This window comes from Silurus meridionalis, chromosome 4, assembly GCF_014805685.1.
Source record: "Silurus meridionalis isolate SWU-2019-XX chromosome 4, ASM1480568v1, whole genome shotgun sequence".
NCBI classification, from domain to species: domain Eukaryota; kingdom Metazoa; phylum Chordata; class Actinopteri; order Siluriformes; family Siluridae; genus Silurus; species Silurus meridionalis.
Window position 1 is genome coordinate 2,933,715 of NC_060887.1, and position 25,788 is coordinate 2,959,502.

The 25,788-nt window shown below is 37.0% G+C and overlaps 1 protein-coding gene and 1 long non-coding RNA gene across 2 annotated transcripts in view; one reads left to right on the plus strand and one right to left on the minus strand.

Annotated features, from left to right (window-relative positions):
* The window catches only part of LOC124384556 (zinc finger protein 850-like), a gene marked incomplete at its 5' end in the record, with an annotated part of 172,746 nt that overhangs the window by 136,005 nt on the left and 10,953 nt on the right, over positions 1-25,788 (minus strand).
* On the plus strand, positions 15,261-16,552 carry LOC124384715. Its single transcript, XR_006925519.1, has 4 exons — positions 15,261-15,376; positions 15,528-15,718; positions 16,319-16,419; positions 16,514-16,552. It is a non-coding gene; the product is annotated as an uncharacterized LOC124384715 (long non-coding RNA).

Below are 25,788 nucleotides of genomic sequence, written 5' to 3' on the forward strand. Positions count from 1 at the left end.
GTTTGTGATAACTTGTAATGAGTCTGTTACAGCGCTGTGGAGGAATTTTGCTCCACTCATATATACAGAATTGTTGTAATTCAGCCACATTGGAGGAATTTCGAGCACGAACCGCCTTCTTAAGGTCATGTCACAGCATCTTAATAGGATTCAGGTCAGGACTTTGACTAGGCCACTCCAAAGTCTTCATTTAGTTTTCTTCAGTCATTCAGATGTGGACTTGCTGAACCTCCCTCCCCTCAGCATTATGACCCCGAGCCACAGCCCCCTGCCCCACAAGAGCGATATCAACAAGATTCAAGAATCCATGAGGAGGTCATACAGCTTTTGAAAGGAAAACAAAAATCATGGTTTAACTTCATCTTTTAATAATTGTGCAATTTTACTTTTGTCACATTTTTTGTCACAAAAGTTTATCATGTGGATTTTAATTTTTTAGCTTAAAAGCATCCTCCAGTTGAGAAACACTGATTTAGAATCAGGATTTAAATGATGTCGAACACTTCAATATACAAGTGATTTAATATTTTAGATTTTTATTGATTTTATTAATTATTATTGGACATGGAGAGGTTTAGCTTTCAGTTCCTGTCCTTGATGTCCAGACTCACTTGCCTTTTTTTTTCTCTTTTCACTTTTTTTTACTGGAATGGGTGATAGTCGTCTGATCCAGTGCGGCAGGGGAGCAGATATAGAACTGTGAGACTTCAGTGCAGACCACACCGCACCATGAAACCTCAAATTAACACCGTGAAGACTCGATGAGAATACCATTGAGTCTTCCTGATTGTGTGAAATGTGCGACAAAGGATAGGACGAGAATTCCAATCACGATGTTTTGCTGGTTCAGTTGTCCATAGAACATAGCCACAGAAGGTGATGGTGTAGTACGTTACAAAGGTGCTTTGCATGACAAATTCCGTAAAGAGAAAACTGTGAGTGCTCGGAGCAACCAGCGAGCGTGAAGGAACTCCGAAAGATTGGGCAAGGGTAATAGCCCTACGCACATGATAGATACGGGTGATCAGCTGAAGTCCTGCAGGAAGATCATAGACAGAGTTCTGGATGGAATCTAGCCACATTCCCTCTGGGGAGAACATGTCAGCGTGGTGCAGAATGTCCATCACCGGTCTGAACGGGTCCACATCAGTTTCCCAAACGAATTCGTTTTTTTCTGGAGGAAACCTGAACCATTTACGGGGTCCATTACGGCACCATTCACCTAAAGGACAGGTGGGCTGCTCCAGGCACCACAGGCAATGCTTTTGAAGAACAAGTAAATAACAAGCATAGCAGGTAGCTCTAAAGGTGTCAAAGTCGAAGCGATACCCCTCAGCACATGCTTTGATGTACGCACACGTGCCTTGATGCAGACGCATACCTTGCAGAAGCCACCTTTGTTCACCAGCTGCCATGTTCCTGCACACAGCATAAAATACACACAACAACAACATGATTTTTATACGATATAATCAAATAATCAGAATAAAAGCATAGAAAGAGTTTAGTGCTTTTAGTTATAAGAAAACGTTTGTTACAGTCATTTTTTTCTCATTGACTAGGGCCATAATCCCTCCATCCAAATCCACATAGATGTTTTGATCCATATCTGTGGAGATGTTTTCTGTAGAAGACTCTTCACCTGTAATTTTATACACTGGGAGCTGTACGTATTGTCTAAACAATGACAAGGAATTCCACAACAGATAAAACATGCCACGGCTGCAAGGATTATTAAAATTGTAGTCCCAGTCTGACCCTATTCTACTCTATTTATTAGTATATTATGTTCATTATACTTGGAGTAAACAGGTTACATGAGTTTGATTAAAATATGGGATAAATAGATTAAATTAAGATTCTTCATTGTATCTAATAGATTCTATACTAATTACTGGTTCAATTTGTTGGATTAATATAAAAAGCTAAACTCTAAAAGCTAAGCTTAGCTAGCCGGCTAGTTACCCATGCTAATGTCGCTTAATATTTACTTTGTACTTTTCGAGTCTTCTACTAAATAATCTACAATATTCTACCATAATTATTTAGACGACTTACCAGGTACCTGTATGAAGAAATGTTCAATAGAAGAGGATTTTTAATGTTTTTTAGTTGCAGCTAATCGCTGCTGCTTCTTGCTGCTGTTTGTTTGTTTGGTGGTTGTCAATTTTAGTGTCTCACAAATGAGAAACAAAAGCACACTCTGATTTATATAGATGTGTCACACTGTGACATCACACCTAGATGCCCCGCCCTCTGCCGGTGACATCATTATGTCACTCACTTTCTCTCTCTCTCTCTCTCTCTCTCTCTCTCTCTCTCTCTCACACACACACACACACACACACTCACACACACTCTGCGCATGTACAGATTACAGAGGGAAGATTACACACAATCCAGAAGTTGACCCGAGTGACTATATGAATGTTGTAGAATCATAAATGACCAGATGAAGCTGACTGAGGTGAACCCCTGAAACTAACCCAGGAACAGAGTAGGAACATTCTGACCACCTGCTGGTTTCTTTTTGAGAGACTGCTGAAAGGAAATTTCTTGAACTATCTATGGATTCAGTCTCGGTCGACCTCATTGTTTTGAATAGAAGTGACCGAACTGAACTCTTGAACCGAGTCACTTGAACTGAATCTAAAGAGTCGAAATCATCGAATCAAATCTTTTCTAACTGAATTGACCAAACTGAATGGACTGAATTATTAAAATTAATCTATTAAATAGTTCTTTCTGATGTTTTTCTACTAACTGCAGTTGTCAAAAGTTATACTTGAACTATGATGTTATGAGGCTGCATTGGAACTAAACTTTATAGTATTGTGTGATCAGATGAACCCATGAAGAACTCATGTATTGTAAACTGATTTAATCTCTGTGTTATTGTGATTTAATATTTAAACTGATGCTGTGAATACTGTTCAATAACTGTTTATTTTATTACTTTAACTTCTGTTCATGTAAAATTGGGTTTAAACAGAACCTTTATTTTATTATCATTTACTTTTGTCCCGTTTTCCCAACATTTTATCATGTGGATTTTAATTCTTATTTAAATTTAAATGATGTACAATAATAATTTTATAATATAAACAAAACACACACTATATTTAAGATATTTATTTATTTTGAAGAAATAAAAAATATTGAGTTACAATAATCACTGATATGTTTGTACTTTATTATATGTAGGACATGTCCAGCTTGATCTCCTCTTTTTCTTTCTCTGGTTTTCTTTCTCTAGTGCTGAAGTCATATTGCTGAACAGCTGTACAGCTTCCTCCAGTCACTCTCGGGTTTCCATCCTCATTTCTCTTCCCTCACCTAAGAATCTTTGTTTCCTCAGAGATTTTCTGCGACTCTTTGGGCTTGTAGAGGTTCAGCTTTCTGTTTCTGCTGTTTCTCATAGAAATCTAGCTTCTAGCTCCTCAGGCATGGAGTTTCTGGAGGTGTTGTTATCGCAGTAGATACGAGCTTCAAACCAGAAATACACAGCTTACATTAGACTAAAAAGTTTTTGTCTTTATACTCAACTAAAGTGAAATAATGAGCATATTTCCACTTTGAGAAACTCGTCTTGCTCTCGCCTCGACTCACTATTACTGCCGCACAGACCTGAATAAACAGAGTCTTCTTCGTGTTTACAGTGGTTCATCCACCAATCCTACAATGCGTCGCTGCTGTAAACAGGTCAGACTGTAGTCTACACTACACCGAAATGTATTAATTTAAAAAAGTAACAGGTAACGCATCATATGGTAACGGTAATGGAGTTACTTTATTTTTAACACACACCAGGACGCCGCTGTTACGTGTCTGTGCTGTTTTCTTCTACTCCCCCCTCCTTGTGTTGGCTCTGTCTTCAGCTCTCTACTGTATGTAGGGGGAGTCACCTGGTAATTGTAATGGAGGCCTGAGGGAAAAAAGGACCAATCAAGTGCAGGAGCCTGACCAGAGGAGGCGGAGCCTACAGTTCAAAAGCAGCCACCTGAAGTGACCACTGTTTGCTGGTGTAAATTAACAATAGATTAAATGAAAAGGGGTATAAGTTATCATGATAAATTATATATCATTCTAAAGGTCTAAGCCTCAAGCATCGATTTTAGATCACTGTTTTTCAATGGAACACTTATAATGAATGTATTTCCTAAATTTGTGTAAACAGCACACACAAACAACATGCATAAAAAAACAGTACTTACACTATAATTGTAATAACGAGTCACAAACGCATCCAAACGCATAATTGCTGTAAATTCCTGTTTATTTGGAAAGATAAGGTTCCACTGAACAACATACTGTAAAACATTTTTGGTCTTTTGTTTGTATCTGTTTTAGAGTAACTTTCGCATAAAGAACGACATCTTGGTGGTAAAAAATAAAAATGGCTGGTAGAATATAGTGTTAAAAAAACAAATGAGAGTAACCACTAAAAAAAGACAAAGACAGGTAGAATCTTATTAGTGATACAACTGAACTCTGCAGGTGTTTGTGGAGAAGTTTTGCTTTGCACCACCTTTCAGTCCCAATCTTTTATTTTCAGCCAGTAGCAGTGTGGAAACAACATGTTCCATAGAAAGTGTAGCCAATGAGTGCAGGATTTTAACGATACATGGGAGGTTTTTATTCCCCGTGTGGGCGAGTTCTTAGTTTTATTCATCTTTAGAAGCTCTTAGTGGTGAAAGAGCGCGTGATGTGCATTGTGACGCACCTGGCAGGAAGTGGAATGCTGCTCTTTCCAGCTCGTGATAACTGAGCTTTGTTTACAAGAAATAAAAAGAAAAGAAAAAGTGGACAGTAAAAAAAAACTTGTTTTATTAAAGATTGCATGAAGCACAGACGAGGAAAATATTCTTGTGTGGAATGACGACAGCGACCTGGTGATCTGCATGTGGATGGAAAATCTGAGTCTATTTTACATCTGTGAGGGAGAAAAGGACCAGAAATATTGTCAGATAAATGTTTGTAGAAATCTACATTTTAATGATATCTTCATAAAATGTTAAATATACATACATGATACATGAGACTTTTAACCCAGTACTTTATTCAAGTACATATTTTATACAGAAACACGGTACACAGAGTATTGCATGATGGATTCTCTATATTACCATAAAAATATTGTTATTCATAACCATAAAGAATTTTTCTTTTCCACAGGAATGAAAGTGTTGAAAAGCAGCTTCTGGCACTTAAAGGTATCTATAGTGTTGATGTTTATGTCTTCAGTGTGTAAGACGATACAAGCACATTATTACTGCATGATACGGTTTTATCAAATAAACATATAATATCATTAGTGTGATCTGAGCAGCTTTCATTTCATTTAGTAAATTATTTTACACAACACACCTTTAACGTGTACAGAAATGATCAGATTGTAGACTGTATTCATTATGCAGAGATAAAACATGCAGCTTTGTTCTTTTATTTATTTATTTATTTTATATGCAGGACCCATGAAGAACTGCATCAGACACGTCACAACCCACGACTGCTAAAAGACCTGGAATCGATGCTGCACAGCACAAACACAACAAAACACAATCCCTCATCGCTTGTGCATTGGAAACTCTTCATGATGCCAGTTATGATTTATTATCTACTAACTGGGTTTCTGCACTACTTAAAGGGAGTTGTAAACTTCCTGGTCTGACAGATGAGGAAAAATCACATCTGTGTTTTGTATAAACAAGGTCAGTTTTTATCTTCTGTTTTATTTAGTGTGCACAAAATTCAAACAACTTTATTGTTTAGCTGTGGATTTGAGTTTTCTCATTTGTAAAAGTTAAGTCAGTGCCCTGATGTTCTTAAAATGAACAGTAGATATGGTTTGTCGTGTAAAAATGTTTACTCCAGGTTTTGGTTTAACACTAGAAAATTTGCGTAAATTCCCGGGACCTCACACCTAGTAGCACCCCTGCCGAGATTTTCACAGGCCTGTTCTCCTGCTTTTGTTGTGCAAACACACCAATTACCTGTGAGGCCTGGCACATTTGCAGAAAGACAGTCACGAGTATATGTGCTTTTTTTCTATAGGCCTGTATAGTACACATCAGAAAACATTGTAGCACTGGTGTAAAATTATACACACATTCACTTACGTTCATGTGGTTATAGTCTGTTATCGTGTTGGGTTCTCTCTTTCTGCTGTCACCGATCGCAACGTGACATCTTGGTGCATGGAACTTAGAACACACACAGTCTTGTTTTTTTCAGGTGAATAAATTGTCAAGCAGACACTGCCACTTCTAAGCACTGAAGTGGAGAATACCTCTCGCCGTGCAGTGTCTTTTGCAAGTTGAGGAAGTTCACGATCGGACTTTATTCACCGTGCCCAGTAGCATTGTTTTGCGCTGCAGCAGTCTGTGCGACAGTGACAGTGAAGTAAAGAAATTTTCCGTCGTGACATTTCTCCCATCATCCAAAAATGGCTCAATCAGATTCATGACCACGTTCTCTGCCAGCCTCTCTCCCTTCTGACGACTGGGGTCCTTTCCCAAATAAGGAGATGCATTGCAGACATATTTGGTCTCCAAATCCGTGGCCATCCAGAACTTGATCCCAAATTTGTCTGGCTTGGTTGCGATATACTGTGTGAATGGACAACGAACCTTGGTAGGGAACAGCTGTTCATCTATGGTCATGTGTTCTCCTGGAGTGAAACTCTCAGCACAGTTCTTGTTGAAGCGTGTTCAGATGTCGGAGATCGCAGCAAATTTGTCTGTTAACCCGTTCTGCCCATGTGTCCTTGTCATCAAATCGAAGGTGTTGCATAATTAAAATGAATCTATCTCGGGGCATTGTCTCTTTGATTACTGGCACCAGAAAGCTTTCTGACCAGCAATCCACAATGGCACCAACGGGACACATGATTGCTGTTACAAACAGAATTGAAATTAATGCCATCAGTTCATGAATTGCCAAATTCCAGTCCGGCTCTGTTCTGTGGGCTTGATGGACTGTGCAGTCCCTGATGGTCTGCAGCATTCCCACGTCTAACAGGCAAAGGAAGCTTTGGAGCACGCTTGTAAGTTAAGATAAACGCTGTCGAAAGATAAACAAATAGAGAATGGTAAATTTACTTGAACCTCACTCTAAATGAGTTTATATAAATATCATATGTACTATGGCATTGACAAACCTTAGCAGACTCTGTGGGTCCAGCTTGTGCAGTGAAGCACGAGTGATTTGCTACTGCACTGGGCATTCCAATGTCCTTCCTCTACCCACACAGTGCCGTCTTTTGCCGTCTGGCTCAGACAGGGCTTCCCAGTACCACGGTGCATCTTCCGTGGAGGCATGTTGGGTTCTTGTGAGGAGGTATCAGTGGCCTGCTGGACAAATGAAATCTCTCCTCCATCAGAGTCTGCTTTGTCCAAAATCTCAGCAGGGTTGAATAACACCTCAGGACGTGCACCAGAAAATAAAAAGTCAGAAATTCTAGTGTTAAATGCAGATGTGGAGCTCTGGATGTATCAGGTGGCAGATTTCTATACCACCTGGAAAATGTGTGTAAGATTATCAGGGTGTGTGGTGTTTTGCACAATGTGGCACTGAGGACCAGTTTCCCTCTCCCTCCTGACCTCCCTAAGATGCAAGAATCCATGAGGAGGTCATACGAGTTTGTAAGGAAGACAAAAATCATGGTTTAACTTCATCTTTTAATAATTGTGCAATTTTACTTTTGTCACATTTTTCCAAAAGTTTATCATGTGGATTTTAATTATTTATCTTAAAAGCATCCTCCAGTTGAGAAACACTGATTTAGAATCAGGATTTTCTAAATTAGTGGGTTTTTTTTATTATTTTAGGTTTTTATTGATTTTATTAATTATTATTGAACATGGAGAGGTTTAGCTTTCAGTTCCTGTCCTTGATGTCCAGACTCACTTGCCTTTTTTTTACTGGAATTGGTGATAGTCGTCTGATCCAGTCCGGCAAAAGAGCAGATATAGAACTGTGAGACTTCAGTGAAGACCACACCGCATTGTGAATCCTCAAATCAACACCGGGAAGACTCGATGAGAATACCATTGAGTCTGTTCCGATTGTGTGGAATTTGTGACAAAGGATAGGACGACAATTCCAATCACGATGTTTCGCTGGTTCAGTTGTCCATAGAACATAGCCACAGAAGGTGATGGTGTAGTACGTTACAAAGGTGCTTTGCATGACGAAGTCCGTGAACAGAAAACTGTGAGTGCTCGGAGCACCCACTGAGCTGGCAGTAACTCCAAACGATTGGGCAAGGGTAATAGCCCTACGCACATGATAGATACGGGTGATCAGCTGAAGTCCTGCAGGAAGATCATAGACAGAGTTCTGGATGGAATCTAGCCACATTCCATCTGGGGAGAACATGTCAGCATGGTGCAGAATGTCCATCACCGGTCTGAACGGGTCCTCGTCAGTTTCCCAAACGAATTCGTCCTTTTCTGGAGGAAACCTGTACCATTTACGGGGTCCATTACGGCACCATTCACCTAAAGGACAGGTGGGCTGCTGCAGGCACCACAAGCAATTCTTTAGAAAAATGGACACAAGGGCATAACAAGCATCGCAGGGACCTCTAAAGGTGTCAAAATCGAAGCGATACCCCTCAGCACATGCTTTGATGTACGCACACGTGCGTTGATGCAGACGGATAACTTTCAGAAGCCTCCTATGTTCACCAGCTGCCATGTTCCTGCACACAGCATAAAATACACACAACAACAACATGATTTATATACGATATAATCAAAGAATCAGAATTAAAGCGTAGAAAGAGTTTAGTGATTTTAGTTATAAGGAAACGTTTGTTACAGTCATTTTTTCTTATTGACTAGGGCCATAATCCCTCCATCCAAATCCACATAGATGTTTTGATCCATATCTGTGGAGATGTTTTCTGTAGAAGACTCTTCACCTGTAATTTTATACACTGGGAGCTGTACGTATTGTCTAAACAATGACAAGGAATTCCACAACAGATAAAACATGCCACGGCTGCAAGGATTATTAAAATTGTAGTCCCAGTCTGACCCTATTCTACTCTATTTATTAGTATATTATGTTCATTATACTTGGAGTAAACAGGTTACATGAGTTTGATTAAAATATGGGATAAATAGGTTAAATTAAGCTACTTCATTGTATCTAATAGATTCTATATTAATTATTAGGTAAATTTGTTGGATTAATATAAAAAGCTAAACTATAAAAGCTAAGCTTAGCTAGCCGGCTAGTTACCCATGCTAATGTCGCTAAATGATGACTTTTCACTTTTCGAGTCTTCTACTAAATAATCTACAATATTCTGCCATAATTATTTAGACGACTTACCAGGTACCTGTATGAAGAAATGTTCAATAGAAGAGAAGTTGTATTTTTTTTAGTTGCTGCTAATCGCTGCTGCTTCTTGCTGCTGTTTGTTTGTTTGGTGGTTGTCAATTTAAGTGTCTCTTTACTTACAATTGGTAAATTTACAAATGAGAAACAAAAGCACGCTCTAATTTATATAGATGTGTCACACTGTGACATCACACCTAGATGCCCCGCCCTCTGCCTGTGACATCATCATGTCACTCACTTTCTTTTTCTCTCTTTCTCTCTATCAGAGTAGGAACATTCTGACCACCTGCTGGTTTCTTTTTGAGAGACTGCTAAAAGGAAATTTCTTGAACAATCTATGGATTCAGTCTCAGTCGACGTCATTGTTTTGAATAGAAGTGACCGAACTGAACTCTTGAACCGAGTCACTTGAACTGAATCTAAGGAGTCGAAATCATCGAATCAAATCTTTTCTAACTGAATTGACCAAACTGAATGGACTGAATTATTAAAATGAATCTATTAAATAGTTCTTTCTGATGTTTTAATAACTGCAGTTGTCAAAAGTTATACTTGAACTATGATGTTATGAGGCTGCATTGGAACTAAACTTTATAGTATTGTGTGCATCAGATGAACCCATGAAGAACTCATGTATTGTAAACTGATTTAATCTCTGTGTTATTGTGATTTAATATTTAAACTGATGCTGTGAATACTGTTCAATAACTGTTTATTTTATTACTTTAACTTCTGTTCATGTAAAATTGGGTTTAAACAAAACCTTTATTTTATTATTATTTACTTTTGTCCCGTTTTCCCAACATTTTATCATGTGGATTTTAATTCTTAGTTAAATTTAAATGATGTACAATAATAATTTAATAATAGAAACAAAACACACACTATATTTAAGATATTTATTTATTTTGAAGGAAGAAAAAATATTCAGTTACAATAATCACTGATATTTTTGTACTTTATTATATGTAGGACATGTCCAGCTTGATCTCCTCTTTTTCTTTCTCTGGTTTTCTTTCTCTAGTGCTGAAGTCATATTGCTGAACAGCTGTACAGCTTCCTTCAGTCACTCTCAGGTTTCCATCCTCATTTCTCTTCCCTCACCTAAGAATCTTTGTTTCGTCACAGATTTTCTGCGCCTCTTTGTGGCTTGTAGAGGTTCAGCTTTCTGTTTCTGCTGTTTCTCATAGTCAGAACCCAAAGTGCTCTCAGCTGAGCAATTCTCCAATTGCTCTTGGTTTCTCAGAATGATCTTTCTCAAGCTCCTCAGTCTTCTTCTGTATCTTACAGTGATTCACAGTAAAATCCGGTCCATCGTCGTCACTCCCAACGAAAACCTCAACATCTTCAGCTCAGCTACCTTCAGCTCCACTTCCTGTCTTTTACTCAATGCCACTGTCTCTAAACCTTACAACATCTCAGGTCTCACCACAGTCCTATAAACTTTCCCTTTCACTCTCACAGATACTCTTCTATCACAAATCACTCCTGCTATCACTCTTCTCCACCCACTCCACCCTGCCTGCAGTCTTTTCCTCACTTCTCTAACACACTCTCCATTACTTTGCATTGTTGACCCCAGGTACCTGAACTCCTCCACCTTCTCCACCTCTTTTCCTGCAACTGCACCCTCCACTGCCCTCCCTCTCATTTACACACATGTACTCTGTCTTACTCCTACTGACTTTCATTCCCTTCTCTCTAAACCCTGCTGTATGCCTTCTCTAGATTTAAACACAATGCAACTCCTTCTGACCTTCTCTGTACTTCTCTTTCAACATTCTCAAAGCAAATAATTGAGAAAAGGCAAAGACAAAATAAATTTTTAGTCCTCTTCATGTTTTATATGCAGTTTCTGCTGTTTATTTAGTTAAATACCCACACTGAAACATATTTAACTGTAGACAAACCATTAATGGTAGGTTATGTAACTGTACATCCTCAGTGTTATATTTAATGTTCATTTAACTGTACATCCTCAGTGTTATAGTTACTGTTCATTTAACTGTACATCCTCAGTGTTATAGTTACTGTTCATTTAACTGTACATCCTCAGTGTTATAGTTACTGTTCATGTATCTGTACATACTCAGTTGTTGTTGTTGTTGTTCTGGTGTTTTATGGCGGTTTGGCAGACCAACGAAAAGGTGCATTACCGCCAACTACTGAATGTTTGATTATCTAGCTCGAAGGACCATGCTCGGTCAAGGCACACACTGTGCAAGAGATACGGGGGTGTTTCTCTGTGTATCTCTGTGATGTCACAGTGCGCCGCTTTCGACCACATGCATAAAAGCCAGAACACCGAGCTTACGGCTATACCACTCTGAGAACGCTCGATCTCGTCTGATCTCGGAAGCAGCCAACAAACTCAACACATCGAGCATCAAACTTCTCAATCACGCAACCAAATCGATCTATTTCATCCACTTCAGAAGAAACACATTAGCGGTAAGTTACTTTACAAGTTTTTAGTTTAATTAATTTTGCAGGTTTCCACTAGTCACACGTTAGTCATGTGCTCACCCAGAACTTCCGGCAAGTACGCTCTAGCTAGCATTTAAAGGCTGTAAGCAGAAGGAGGCTCCACTGAGTAAACGCGTCCCATCAGCATTCATAAAGACTGAACCGGCAAAAACCCAACATCATTTAGGAGCTGAGCTGCGTGCGCCACGCCCCTCAACCAAAACCACGCCCTCCCCATAAAACTCTTTGTAATGGAATAGTGTACACAAATCATCTTAATTTTTCTCTCCAGAGGGCAATAAAGTCTCGTTGATGATAATCTATAAAAAAGAGAAAATACGCTGTAGAAACGCTGAGGAAGAACGATCAGACTACAGAGATACTCATTATAAAAAAATTAACAAAAAACTTTATAGAATGATTTGTGATTAAAGCAGTTCTTTCTTTTTTTCAGATTCAACAAACTCTCTAGAAGAAAATATTGAAAGACCTACAGAAATGGAAAAGGCGAGCATAAGCCAGCAGGAGCTTCAGGCCATTAAGAGCCTTATGCTACTCAGCAACACTCACAAGTATGTTTTTTGCTCTTTATACTTTATTCCAATCATTGCAGTGATACTATATAATATGTAATATAATAATATATTATATAATGTTTTATCTAAATGTTTCTTTTCCCTTCCACAGAAATGTCAGTGTTGAAAACCAGCTTCTGGCACTTAAAGGTGTGTAAGAAAGTACAAGTTGATTATTACTGCATGATTCAGTTCTATTAAAATAAACATATAATGTGATAATGTGATCTGAGCACCTTTTCATTTCATTTTGTAAATTATTTTACAGAAGTGAACACCAGACAAAATCTGGAAATCCGAGGCCTGAAATGCAAAATCAGCAGCATGGAGAAAAGCTTTCGCTTAATGGAGGTACTTTCTTTCCATTTTTAAATGCAGACATCATTGAACTTTTAGTGAGAAATGTGACTAAATAAAACTAAATCTGCTTTTTGTTTTCGATCCTCAACAGGAAAAACTTTACAAAGTGGAGAACGAGTTGAACAAAGGTAACAGTAAAATCTCTAATACTAAGTTTCTATACATTTTAATGTGTTCTGTATTTGCATTGACTATGGAATAAATTAACACAAATAATTAATAATACAATTAAAAATAATAATAATTAATAAAACATAAACAAGCAGGAAGCTGATAAACGTATTTAAATGTGACATGTTGTAATCTAATTTTAGTGGATAAACAGTTTAATCTTAGCATGTGCTAAACCTAGTATGTACATTATCACCAAAAGTATTGGAACATTAATGGAAAAAGTGTTGACAAGGCAAATTCTTCACCGTCTTAATGAACCTAAATGTGTAACAGTCATTTTTTAAGATCTAGGAAGAAATATTGTAGGTCTCTCTGGATAAGGGCGTGTGACAAATAATATAAATGTAAATGTAAGTATTGTGGGTCTTGTCAGTGTCAGCCTTAATCTTTCATTAGTTAATGACGTCTTTCTGTCATGTAATGAGGAAAAAGGTGGATGTAAATGCAGATTAAGATTCAAATACCATAAACATAAAAGACGCGTGGATCAGGCGATTAGCAGATGCCAGTAATGATCAGATTGTAGGTTAAATTTATTATACAAAATAAAACATGCAGCTTTGTTTTATTGTTTATTTTATTGTGCATGTTTTCTTTTATATTCATACAGACCCAAAGCCCACAGCAAAGAGAACTGGATCAGACATGTCACCACCCAGGAAAGCTCAAAAGCCTCGACTTGATGCTGCTTCAGCTGATCCTGTAAACACAACACACACAACACAATCTCTCATCTCCAGTGCATTAGAAACACTACAAAAGTCCTGTTCTGATGTTTTACCTACAGACAGGATTCATGCACTTCTCACAGGAACAAGTGAACTTCCTGTTCTGAGAGATGAAGAGAAACACGTCATTTCTGAGTTTTGTGTAAACGAGGTCAGTTCTTATCTTTTGTTTTATTTAGTGTGCATGCGATTTAAACACTTTATTCTTTAGCTGTGGATTTGAGTTTCTCATTTTTGAAAGTTGATCCATAATTCACCTGATGTTCTTAAATTGAACAGTAGATATGATTTATCATGTTACATTTTGACTCTAGGTTTTGGTTTATACAATATCTAATAGTTTTCCTAAACCCAGTCTACAGTCAAGTCTTAACTTCCTAATATTTGTTTTAAATACATGATTTAAATACATGTTTATTCAGTCGGATGCTGAAAATTTTCTTTCGTCTCATTTAGTCCTTAGCAGAGACGTTTCTGTCTGTGATTTTGGAGAAGATCAAGGTGGAGAGAGGGTTTATGGGACATGATCTCCTGCAGTCTCTCTGTAGGGTTTATGTAGGCGTGTGTCAACAGAGAGGGGACTCTCACAAAGCACATGCTCTCGTCTACAGACTCCTTAAAGAAGGTGAGATTATACTGATATTTCATTATTTATCTACTAAAAATGATCTGGACACTGATACTGAGAAGTAAATTGTGTCTTTTTGTTGGTGATGTACAGTGGATGTAAAAAGTTTACACACCCTTATAAAATGGCAGGTTTTTTAAATATAAATATCCAGAGACAAAAGAAATAATTATTAATTGGTAACTTTTTAAATAATATCACAGCTTGATTGCATGAGTCTGAAAATCCCCCATAAATAATACTTTGTGGAAGCACAATTTGCCTTTATTATGGCATCAAGTCTTTGTGAATAATCTCCATTAACTTCCCACATCTACACTTTGGAATTTTATCTACTCTACTTTGCAAAATGTTTCTTTAAATTGCAGGTGATCTCCTGTGTATGGCTCATTGTAGGTCATTCCATAGGTTTTGGATTGGGTTGAGGTCTGGGCTTTGGCTGGACTATTCCAGTACTGTGATGATCCTTTTCTGAAGCCATGCCTTTGCTAATTTGGATATGTGCTTTTGGTCATTGTCATGTTTAAATGTGAAACTCCTCTTTATTTTCAGCTTCTTCACAGAGGACAGAAGCTTCTGCCCAGCTGAAGAAAAGCAGCTCCAAAGCATAGTGTTGCACCATACCACCATGTTGGTATGATGTTACTTGGAGGATGCTCTGTATTGGCTTTGCACCAAACATAGCTTTTAGATTTATGGAAATACGTTTAACCTTTGTCTCGTTGGACCATAACACATTTTCCTACATGGTTGTAGTTAAATTAATGAATCTTTGTAATCATTTTGATGTGTTTGCATATTCATATTATCTATATTGTTATTTCTGTCTGCAATTTAATAAGATGCAATTTTATAAGGTGTGTCAACTTTTATATCCAATGTCTTTTTTTTTTTTTACAGTGTATTTATGTTCTATTGTTTTGTTGCTTTGCAGATTTTCTTGAAGCCCCAAAGTGATTATGGTCATGGTGACAGCATGGCCAAGTTTTTTGTCCCATGAAAGTTCTTTATGCCGAGCAATTCACATAGTGAGCAACCTGAAAGCAAAGGGAAAGATATTTCACTTGCTCACCAAGTATCTGCACTGGGATGAGGTAAGAAGCTGATCCTCAGTGTTCCTCTCAGTGTTTTGTCTTTTTTTTAACTGGACTTTATCAAGTATTTTACTGCCTTCTTAATCTCCCTTTAATTTCCAAGTATCAGTGTAAATTTAGTGGGTATTAAATAATGATGTATTTTTGCCAGGAGCCTCCAGGAAACATCCACAATGCTATCACCAGCACCCTGAAGTCTTTTCTGGAAGACAGCAGTCTGAGGTTCCTGGAGAACAGCTGGTATGGTTATGATCTCTGCCCTGCTACCTGGAACTACATCTTCAGCCTGGATCTTCTGTGTGCACAACTGGGCTGGACTTGGACCATTACCAATATTATACGGTACTGAATGCAAAACATCTTCAACATATTGTAAAGTTAATATTTAAACAGCCATTTTATATCTAATTTTAATACAATAAGATCTCACAGGAAAAATTGGGTAATTGTTGATATGGTGATGTTTCTGTGAGAAAATGTTTATTGTGCATTTATAAATGAAGTTTCCAGGATCAGTGTTCAGACAGTCAGAGAGAATTCTGTAACTTTAGCTGTAAGTATTTCACCATGGAAGGGTCTCTATTTAGGAAGTGGTAGCTCAGTGGTGAAGGTCAGGGTTCAAGCCCCAGGATCACCAAGTTCCATTCATGGCTGACCCAGTGCTCTGCCCCCGGCTTTCTATCATCACTGGGGTATGTGAAGAAAGAATTTCTCTGTGCTGTAAGGTACATGTGACAAGTAAAAAGCACCTTTAACCTGTGACCTAGTTCTTATTCCTGACTTTTTCCATTAACGGTCAATAATCTAGTGGTCGTTTAAAATATTGAAAAGTTCCCATTCATGTTGCATAAAATCACAAGTGATCATAAAACCACAATGGCTGCTCCATAACCACCACAAAGACCCTCAACATATCCATTTCTCCTCTTTTTTATTTACTAGGAAGGATCTTTGGCTGATCCTGAACACTTGGCTGAGGCAAGCAAGAACAGAGCAAACACCGTTCCGAGACGTCTGTGTAGCAGCAGTTTTCAGGCTACTTGGTAAGTTTACTGTAAATCCTGTTTCAGAGCATCATCTCACATTATTTCTGGATTTTTCAGCTTTTCACTAGTGGTCTTTGTCCTTCTCAAACAGGGCGACTTGGTCAACTAGGACTTAAGGAGAACATGCTAATGTCATTTGAAAATCTGGCAAAAAGCATAAATCAGTTTGGAATGCAAAACTTCTCAAAAGGTATTTCTAAAGCATCAAATAAAGATGTTTTTATCGATCTTTATCTTTATTCTCTGATGTTTAGTTTTGTGCTTCAGCAGACCCTAATTTTGTATTGGATGTTGTGTGCAGGTATGCCATGGAAGTGCAGCTCTCAGTCATCTATGCCATTCATGATCTGGCACCCAGCAACCCTGAAGCAGCTCTGAAGACTTTGGAATCATGGAGGAAAACAGCACACAGCCCGTTCCCCCAGCCGTCATCAAATGCATTACGCAAATCAGCTTCCTTTGTCATCAGACCAAGTCACAAAACTCTAAGAAACTACTGTAGTGATTATTATAGTGAGCACTGCATCCCCCAGGTCTGTATCCTCAGTCACCAGCTGTTCACACTGTGAATCATGACTGTGCTGCAATGCACAGCTCCAATCATCAAGTTTAGCAGTGACATGACCATCATGAGTCTCATCAACAAGAACGACAAGACGCTTTCAGACAGGAAATGCAGTGGATAATGGACTGGTGCTGACTCAGCAATCTTTGTGTTCAGCTGTGGAGAACCTCATCTGGTCTCACAAAGCCACCAGCATTGTGGATGACCACATACACCCTTTATACATTATTGATTATATCAGTGGCGGGACGTGCATTTGGTACCTGGGCCTTCAGTGGGGACTTACCCGACTTAATCCACCTCTTAATACCACCACTGTCATGTCGCAATTATAGAAACCATCAATACAATACAAAACGCAATAGAACAGAGCATTACACAGAGAGAGAGAGAGGCATTTCACATATGGAGGTGAAAACCATTTTATTAAAGCAAGAAACCCAGTTCAAACGCCAACCCTCTACACTACAACCGCAAAGGTGTCACCTACATCATCTAGAGCAGTTCAGAATCAATATTTGTCTAATAACATGACAAAACATAAAATGTAAATAAAATACAACCTACTCAGCAGAGATGCAGACTCATAATGTGCACCTCCTCCTCACCATCTCCAGCTTTTCTTTAAAATGTATTTTTAAGAATATCCGAAATTAAATCAATTTCTTTTCCTCCATAGGCATTAAAAAGTCTAACTCAGATGTATTCATGTGAACACAGAGCTACACACGTGTTTTGTTAGTTGAACTTGGCTGTAACAGTTTCCCTCTGACCAACCAATCAGAGGACAGAAAAATGCTGACGCATTTTTGGTAGGTAGGTAGATAGGTAGGTAGGTAGGTAGGTAGGTAGGTAGGTAGGTAGGTAGGTAGGTTGGTTGGTTGGTTGGTTGGTTGGTAGGTAGATCTTTATTGTCATTGCATAGTACAGGTACACAGCAACGAAATGCAGTTTGGCATCTACCAGAAGTGCAAAATGTAGCAATCGTGAAAATCGTGCAGATAAATACACTGTAAATGTACAGTGAATAAATATAAAGGGTATAGCAGTGCAGAGACGTGTGGACATTGTTAAGAAGTACATGTAAGTGGTTAGTGGCTATGGCATTATAAAAAAGGAATGTGCAGAAGTAGAAGGTTATAAGATCGCGGCATTTAAGAAATGTGCAAGCTGAATGAACAAGTCAAATATATATATATATATATATATATATATATATATATATATATATATATATATATATATATATATATATATATATATAACATATAGATAGACAATGATTTATACCACATAATCTCATTTGTTCATGGAGATGTTTACTGTCTCTTTTTTTATACACTTTTACATGTTTACACAACATGATCAGCATAAAAACAAATAGTTTCACAATGCAGTTTACTAAAGAATTGTTAATGAGTCGTCATACCTGCTAATAGAGACACACAGAGACTCACTACAAATGCGCCCCCTAGTGTTTCAACAAATCTCCTTCAATACCCAAACCACTATAAACACTCTTAAATGCAAAGTAATAAAAGCTTTAAAACCCTTTGTTGGGACACGAGGTGACCTAAAAACCAAAAAACAACTGTGGTTAAAAAAAAAACTTGATAAAGATCTCCTGGACAAATCTCACATCAGTAGGACAGAATTTTCCCCAAACCTGAGATCTTTATTTTTGGTCTGTTCTACTGATATTGTACTGAGATCATATTTTCAATCGCACTGAGACATTTAAAATGAAACCAAACATGTAAAGTTAAAATTCATACATTCCTAAATTATAATAAATGCAGTATGCAAGTATAGTAGCTTGAATTCCAGGAACTTCTTAATCATCTTTCCATGACCCGGTCATATCCCCAGGAGGGAAAGAGGGGGCTCAAGGATGGGTGAGTTTAATAACTCAATCCATTCAGTTTTGTTTGATTCATTAATTTCTACTCTGTAGATTCAGTTCAAGTCACTCGGTTCAAAAGAGTTCGGTTCAATAAATTCATTTAAAAATAATAAGGTCCAGAAGAGTCGGTTCACTGGATTCGGTTTAATTGAGTCTGAATCGAAAGATTCACTGGAAAATGACTCGATTCCACAGTTCTAACAAAATCTGTAACATAAAACATTCTGTCTCCTTAAAAATATTTCTTTCAGCAGTCTCACTCAAGAAAAAGAAACTTCTGTTCTGTTTGTGCAAAACCAGCAGGTGGTCAGAAAGTTCCTTCTCTGTTCCTGGGTTAGTTTGAGGGGTTCACCTCAGTCAGCTTCGTCTCCGTGGTTTGGCTCGTCATCTTACATCATCGTCTCATTGTAATGAACGGTGTTCCAGCATGAAAAAACCCCTGACCTGCATATATACAGACAATAATCAGTTCCCAAACATCTCAACATTCACTGTTTCTAGTTCAATAACAGAACAAATAGCATTCGTACAGTTCAGAGTCTGATTTGAGGTTTGATCAAGTTTACATTTTATTATAACAATATGTTTGATTGAGTTCTTGCATGTAGATGATACTTTTAATAAATTTAATACTAACTTCATGCAGTTTCTCAACATAAAGACTGGATTTTATAAAAACTTTTTGACAAAATAAATTGTTTCAATGTTATTAAATCTGTACTCGTTATTTCTACATTATTTATTACATTAATTTTAATCAGCTTCATTTAACTTTAGTTTCATTTATTTATAATCACAAAAATTCAGGTTAAAAATTAAACATGAACCCCCTGTATGTGAAACAGTAAACAGTTTAGGTTTAAGACGGTTTAATATTATCAAGAAAAATATCTATAATTATTAATATTAATAATAATAATAATAATAATAATAATATTAATAATAATAATAATAATAATAATAATAATAATAATAATAATAATAATAACTGCAGTTGGTTGTCAGATTTCAGTTTTACACTGCCCTCTAGTGGCTCTGTCAGGTAGGTAGGTAGGTAGGTAGGTAGGTAGGTAGGTAGGTAGGTAGGTAGGTAGGTAGGTAGGTAGGTAGGTAGGTAGGTAGGTAGGTAGGTAGGTAGGTAGGTAGGTAGGTAGGTAGGTAGGTAGGTAGGTAGGTAGGTAGGTAGGTAGGTAGGTAGGTAGGTAGGTAGGTAGGTAGGTAGGTAGGTAGGTAGGTAGGTAGGTAGGTAGGTAGGTAGGTAGGTAGGTAGGTAGGTAGGTAGGTAGGTAGGTAGGTAGGTAGGTAGGTAGGTAGGTAGGTAGGTAGGTAGGTAGGTAGGTAGGTAGGTAGGTAGGTAGGTAGGTAGGTAGGTAGGTAGGTAGGTAGGTAGGTAGGTAGGTAGGTAGGTAGGTAGGTAGGTAGGTAGGTAGGTAGGTAGGTAGGTAGGTAGGTAGGTAGGTAGGTAGGTAGGTAGGTAGGTAGGTAGGTAGGTAGGTAGGTAGGTAGGTAGGTAGGTAGGTAGGTAGGTAGGTAGGTAGGTAGGTAGGTAGGTAGGTAGGTAGGTAGGTAGGTAGGTAGGTAGGTAGGTAGGTAGGTAGGTAGGTAGGTAGGTAGGTAGGTAGGTAGGTAGGTAGGTAGGTAGGTAGGTAGGTAGGTAGGTAGGTAGGTAGGTAGGTAGGTAGGTAGGTAGGTAGGTAGGTAGGTAGGTAGGTAGGTAGGTAGGTAGGTAGGTAGGTAGGTAGGTAGGTAGGTAGGTAGGTAGGTAGGTAGGTAGGTAGGTAGGTAGGTAGGTAGGTAGGTAGGTAGGTAGGTAGGTAGGTAGGTAGGTAGGTAGGTAGGTAGGTAGGTAGGTAGGTAGGTAGGTAGGTAGGTAGGTAGGTAGGTAGGTAGGTAGGTAGGTAGGTTGGTTGGTTGGTTGGTTGGTTGGTTGGTTGGTTGGTTGGTTGGTTGGTTGGTTGGTTGGTTGGTTGGTTGGTTGGTTGGTTGGTTGGTTGGTTGGTTGGTTGGTTGGTTGGTTGGTTGGTTGGTTGGTAGGTAGATCTTTATTGTCATTGCATAGTACAGATACACAGCAACGAAATGCAGTTTGGCATCTACCAGAAGTGAAAAATGTAGCAATCGTGAAAATCGTGCAGATAAATACACTGTAAATGTACAGTGAATAAATATAAAGGGTATAGCAGTGCAGAGACGTGTGGACATTGTTAAGAAGTACATGTAAGTGGTTAGTGGCTATGGCATTGAAAAAGAAATGTGCAGAAGTAGAAGGTTATAAGATCACGGCATTTAAGAAATGTGCAAGCTGAATGAACAAGTCAAATATATATATATATATATATATATACATAACATATAGATAGACAATGATTTATACCACATAATCCCATTTGTTCATGGAGATGTTTACTGTCTCTTTTTTTATACACTTTTACATGTTTACACAACATGATCAGCATAAAAACAAATAGTTTCACAATGCAGTTTACTAAAGAATTGTTAGAGTCGTCATACCTGCTAATAGAGACACACAGAGACTCACTACAGATACGCCCCCTAGTGTTTCACCAAATCTCCTTCAATACCCAAACCACTATAAACACTCTTAAATGCAAAGTAATAAAAGCTTTAAAACCCTTTGTTGGGACACGAGGTGACCTAAAAACCAAAAAACAACTGTGGTTAAAAAAAATAACTTGATAAAGAATTTTCCCCAAACCTGAGATCTTTATTTTTGGTCTGTTCTACTGATATTGTACTGAGATCATATTTTCAATCGCACTGAGACGTTTAAAATGAAACCAAACATGTAAAGTTAAAATTCATACATTCCTAAATTATAATAAATGCAGTATGCAAGTATAGTAGCTTGAATTCCAGGAACTTCTTAATCATCTTTCCATGACCCGGTCATATCCCCAGGAGGGAAAGAGGGGGCTCAAGGATGGGTGAGTTTAATAACTCAATCCATTCAGTTTTGTTTGATTCATTAATTTCTACTCTGTAGATTCAGTTCAAGTCACTCGGTTCAAAAGAGTTCGGTTCAATAAATTCATTTAAAAATAATAAGGTCCAGAAGAGTCGGTTCACTGGATTCGGTTTAATTGAGTCTGAATTGAAAGATTCACTGGAAAATGACTCGATTCCACAGTTCTAACAAAATCTGTAACATAAAACATTCTGTCTCCTTAAAAATATTTCTTTCAGCAGTCTCACTCAAGAAAAAGAAACTTCTGTTCTGTTTGTGCAAAACCAGCAGGTGGTCAGAACGTTCCTTCTCTGTTCCTGGGTTAGTTTGAGGGTTCACCTCAGTCAGCTTCGTCTCCGTGGTTTGGCTCGTCATCTTACATCATCGTCTCATTGTAATGAACGGTGTTCCAGCATGAAAAAACCCCTGACCTGCATATATACAGACAATAATCAGTTCCCAAACATCTCAACATTCACTGTTTCTAGTTCAATAACAGAACAAATAGCATTCGTACAGTTCAGAGTCTGATTTGAGGTTTAATCAAGTTTACATTTTATTATAACAATATGTTTGATTGAGTTCTAACATGTAAATGGTACATTTAATAAATTTAATACTAACTTCATGCAGTTTCTCAACATAAAGACTGGATTTTATAAAACTTTTGACAAAATAAATTGTTTCAATGTTATTAAATCTGTACTCGTTATTTCTACATTATTTATTAAATGTACCATTTACATGTTAGAACTCAACTTGATCTGACCTCAAATCAGGCTCTAAACTGTAGCAGTTCCTCCTCCACCCACACGGGGAGACTCCTCCACTTGATATAACTAGACAACAAAACACTAATAATAACGTGTATATATTTAAGAAAAATAAAGTCCTGACAGAGCCACTAGAGGGCAGTGTAAGACTGAAATCTGACAACCAACTGCAGTTATTATTATTATTATTAATATTATCATTAATATTAATAATAATAATATATATTTAAGAAAAATTAAGTCCTGACAGAGCCACTAGAGGGCAGTGTAAGACTGAAATCTGACAACCAACTGCAGTTATTATAATTTAAGAATGTATGATTTTTAACTTTACATGTTTACACAACATGATCAGCATAAAACAAATAGTTTCACAATGCAGTTTACTAAAGAATTGTTAGAGTCGTCATACCTGCTAATAGAGACACACAGAGACTCACTACAGATACGCCCCCTAGTGTTTCACCAAATCTCCTTCAATACCCAAACCACTATAAACACTCTTAAATGCAAAGTAATAAAAGCTTTAAAACCCTTTGTTGGGACACGAGGTGACCTAAAAACCAAAAAACAACTGTGGTTAAAAAAAATAACTTGATAAAGAATTTTCCCCAAACCTGAGATCTTTATTTTTGGTCTGTTCTACTGATATTGTACTGAGATCATATTTTCAATCGCACTGAGACGTTTAAAATGAAACCAAACATGTAAAGTAAAAATTCATACATTCCTAAATTATAATAAATGCAGTATGCAAGTATAGTAGCTTGAATTCCAGGAACTTCTTAATCATCTTTCCATGACCCGGTCATATCCCCAGGAGGGAAAGAGGGGGCTCAAGGATGGGTGAGTTTAATAACTCAATCCATTCAGTTTTGTTTGCTTCATTAATTTCTACTCTGTAGATTCAGTTCAAGTCACTCGGTTCAAAAGAGTTCGGTTCAATAAATTCATTTAAAAATAATAAGGTCCAGAAGAGTCGGTTCACTGGATTCGGTTTAATTGAGTCTGAATTGAAAGATTCACTGGAAAATGACTCGATTCCACAGTTCTAACAAAATCTGTAACATAAAACATTCTGTCTCCTTAAAAATATTTCTTTCAGCAGTCTCACTCAAGAAAAAGAAACTTCTGTTCTGTTTGTGCAAAACCAGCAGGTGGTCAGAACGTTCCTTCTCTGTTCCTGGGTTAGTTTGAGGGGTTCACCTCAGTCAGCTTCGTCTCCGTGGTTTGGCTCGTCATCTTACATCATCGTCTCATTGTAATGAACGGTGTTCCAGCATGAAAACCCTGACCTGCATATATACAGACAATAATCAGTTCCCAAACATCTCAACATTCACTGTTTCTAGTTCAATAACAGAACAAATAGCATTCGTACAGTTCAGAGTCTGATTTGAGGTTTAATCAAGTTTACATTTTATTATAACAATATGTTTGATTGAGTTCTAACATGTAAATAGTACATTTAATACATTTAGTACCACCTTCATGCAGGTTCTCAGCATAAAGACTGGATTTTATAAAACTTTTGACAAAATAAATTGTTTCAATGTTATTAAATCTGTACTCGTTATTTCTACATTATTTATTACATTAATTTTAATCATTGGACGAAACACCTGTCATTCACCTGTATATCTTGACTGACAGGTGTCTTGTCCAATGATCTGTAATCAAATATATAATATAAAATATTTTATATGATCAAAAGTAATATTTCAGATTGAATCCCAGTGGAAAAGCTGCTGCTTTTCAGCTGATACACACTGTGTGGTCAAAATTATTTGGACACCGGTCTTTTCAAGCCAGATGTGGTTCATAAATTCACCTAAAATGCACTTTATGACTTTTATCTGAAAGGAATATTCACATTTACTATTATTTATACAACACCATGTCACTATTAGGGTTTATTAGAAGATTACACACGGCAGTAGTATTTGAGTGATGTAGTGGTGAAGCTCTAGAAGTTTTTTGTGTATAAGTGCAATATAAATAAATGAAATTCAAGTTAAATAAAGCTGATTAATATTAATGTAATAAACTAAATGATCCAGAAAAGATGAGTACAGATTTAATAACATTTATTTTGTCCAACAATGTTTTTATAAAATTCACTATTTATGCTGAGAACCTGCATGAAGGTGGTACTAAATTTATTAAATGTACCATTTACATGTTAGAACTCAATCAAACTTACTGTTAGAACTCAACTTGATCTGACCTCAAATCAGGCTCTAAACTGTAGCAGTTCCTCCTCCATCCACACGGGGGAGACTCCTCCACTTGATATAACTAGACAACAAAACACTAATAATAACGTGTATATATTTAAGAAAAAATTAAGTCCTGACAGAGCCACTAGAGGGCAGTGTAAGACTGAAATCTGACAACCAACTGCAGTTATTATTATTATTATTATTATTATTATTATTATTATTATTATTATTATTATTAATATTATTATTATTATTATTATTATTATTAATATTAATAATAATATTAATAATAATATTAATAATAATATTAATAATAATATTAATAATAATATTAATAATTATAGATATTTTTCTTGATAATATTAAACCGTCTTAAACTTAAACTGTTTACTGTTTTACATACAGGGGGTTCATGTTTAATTTTTAAGCTGAAATTTTGTGATATAAATAAATGAAACTGAAGTTAAATGAAGCTGATTAAAATTAATGTAATAAACTAAATGATCCAGAAAAGATGAGTACAGATTTAATAACATTTATTTTGTCCAACAATGTTTTTATAAAATCCAGTCTTTATGTTGAGAAACTGCATGAAGTTAGTATTAAATTTATTAAAAGTATCATCTACATGCAAGAACTCAATCAAACATATTGTTATAATAAAATGTAAACTTGATCAAACCTCAAATCAGACTCTGAACTGTACGAATGCTATTTGTTCTGTTATTGAACTAGAAACAGTGAATGTTGAGATGTTTGGGAACAAAAGTTTCTTTTTCTTGATTGAAACTGCTGAGAAAATTATTTTTAAGGAGACAGAATGTTTTATGTTACAGATTTTTTAGAACTGTTGAATCGAGTCGTTTACCAGTGAATCTATTGATTCAGATTCAATTGAATCGAAACCAGTGAACCGACTCTTCTGGGCCTTATTACAG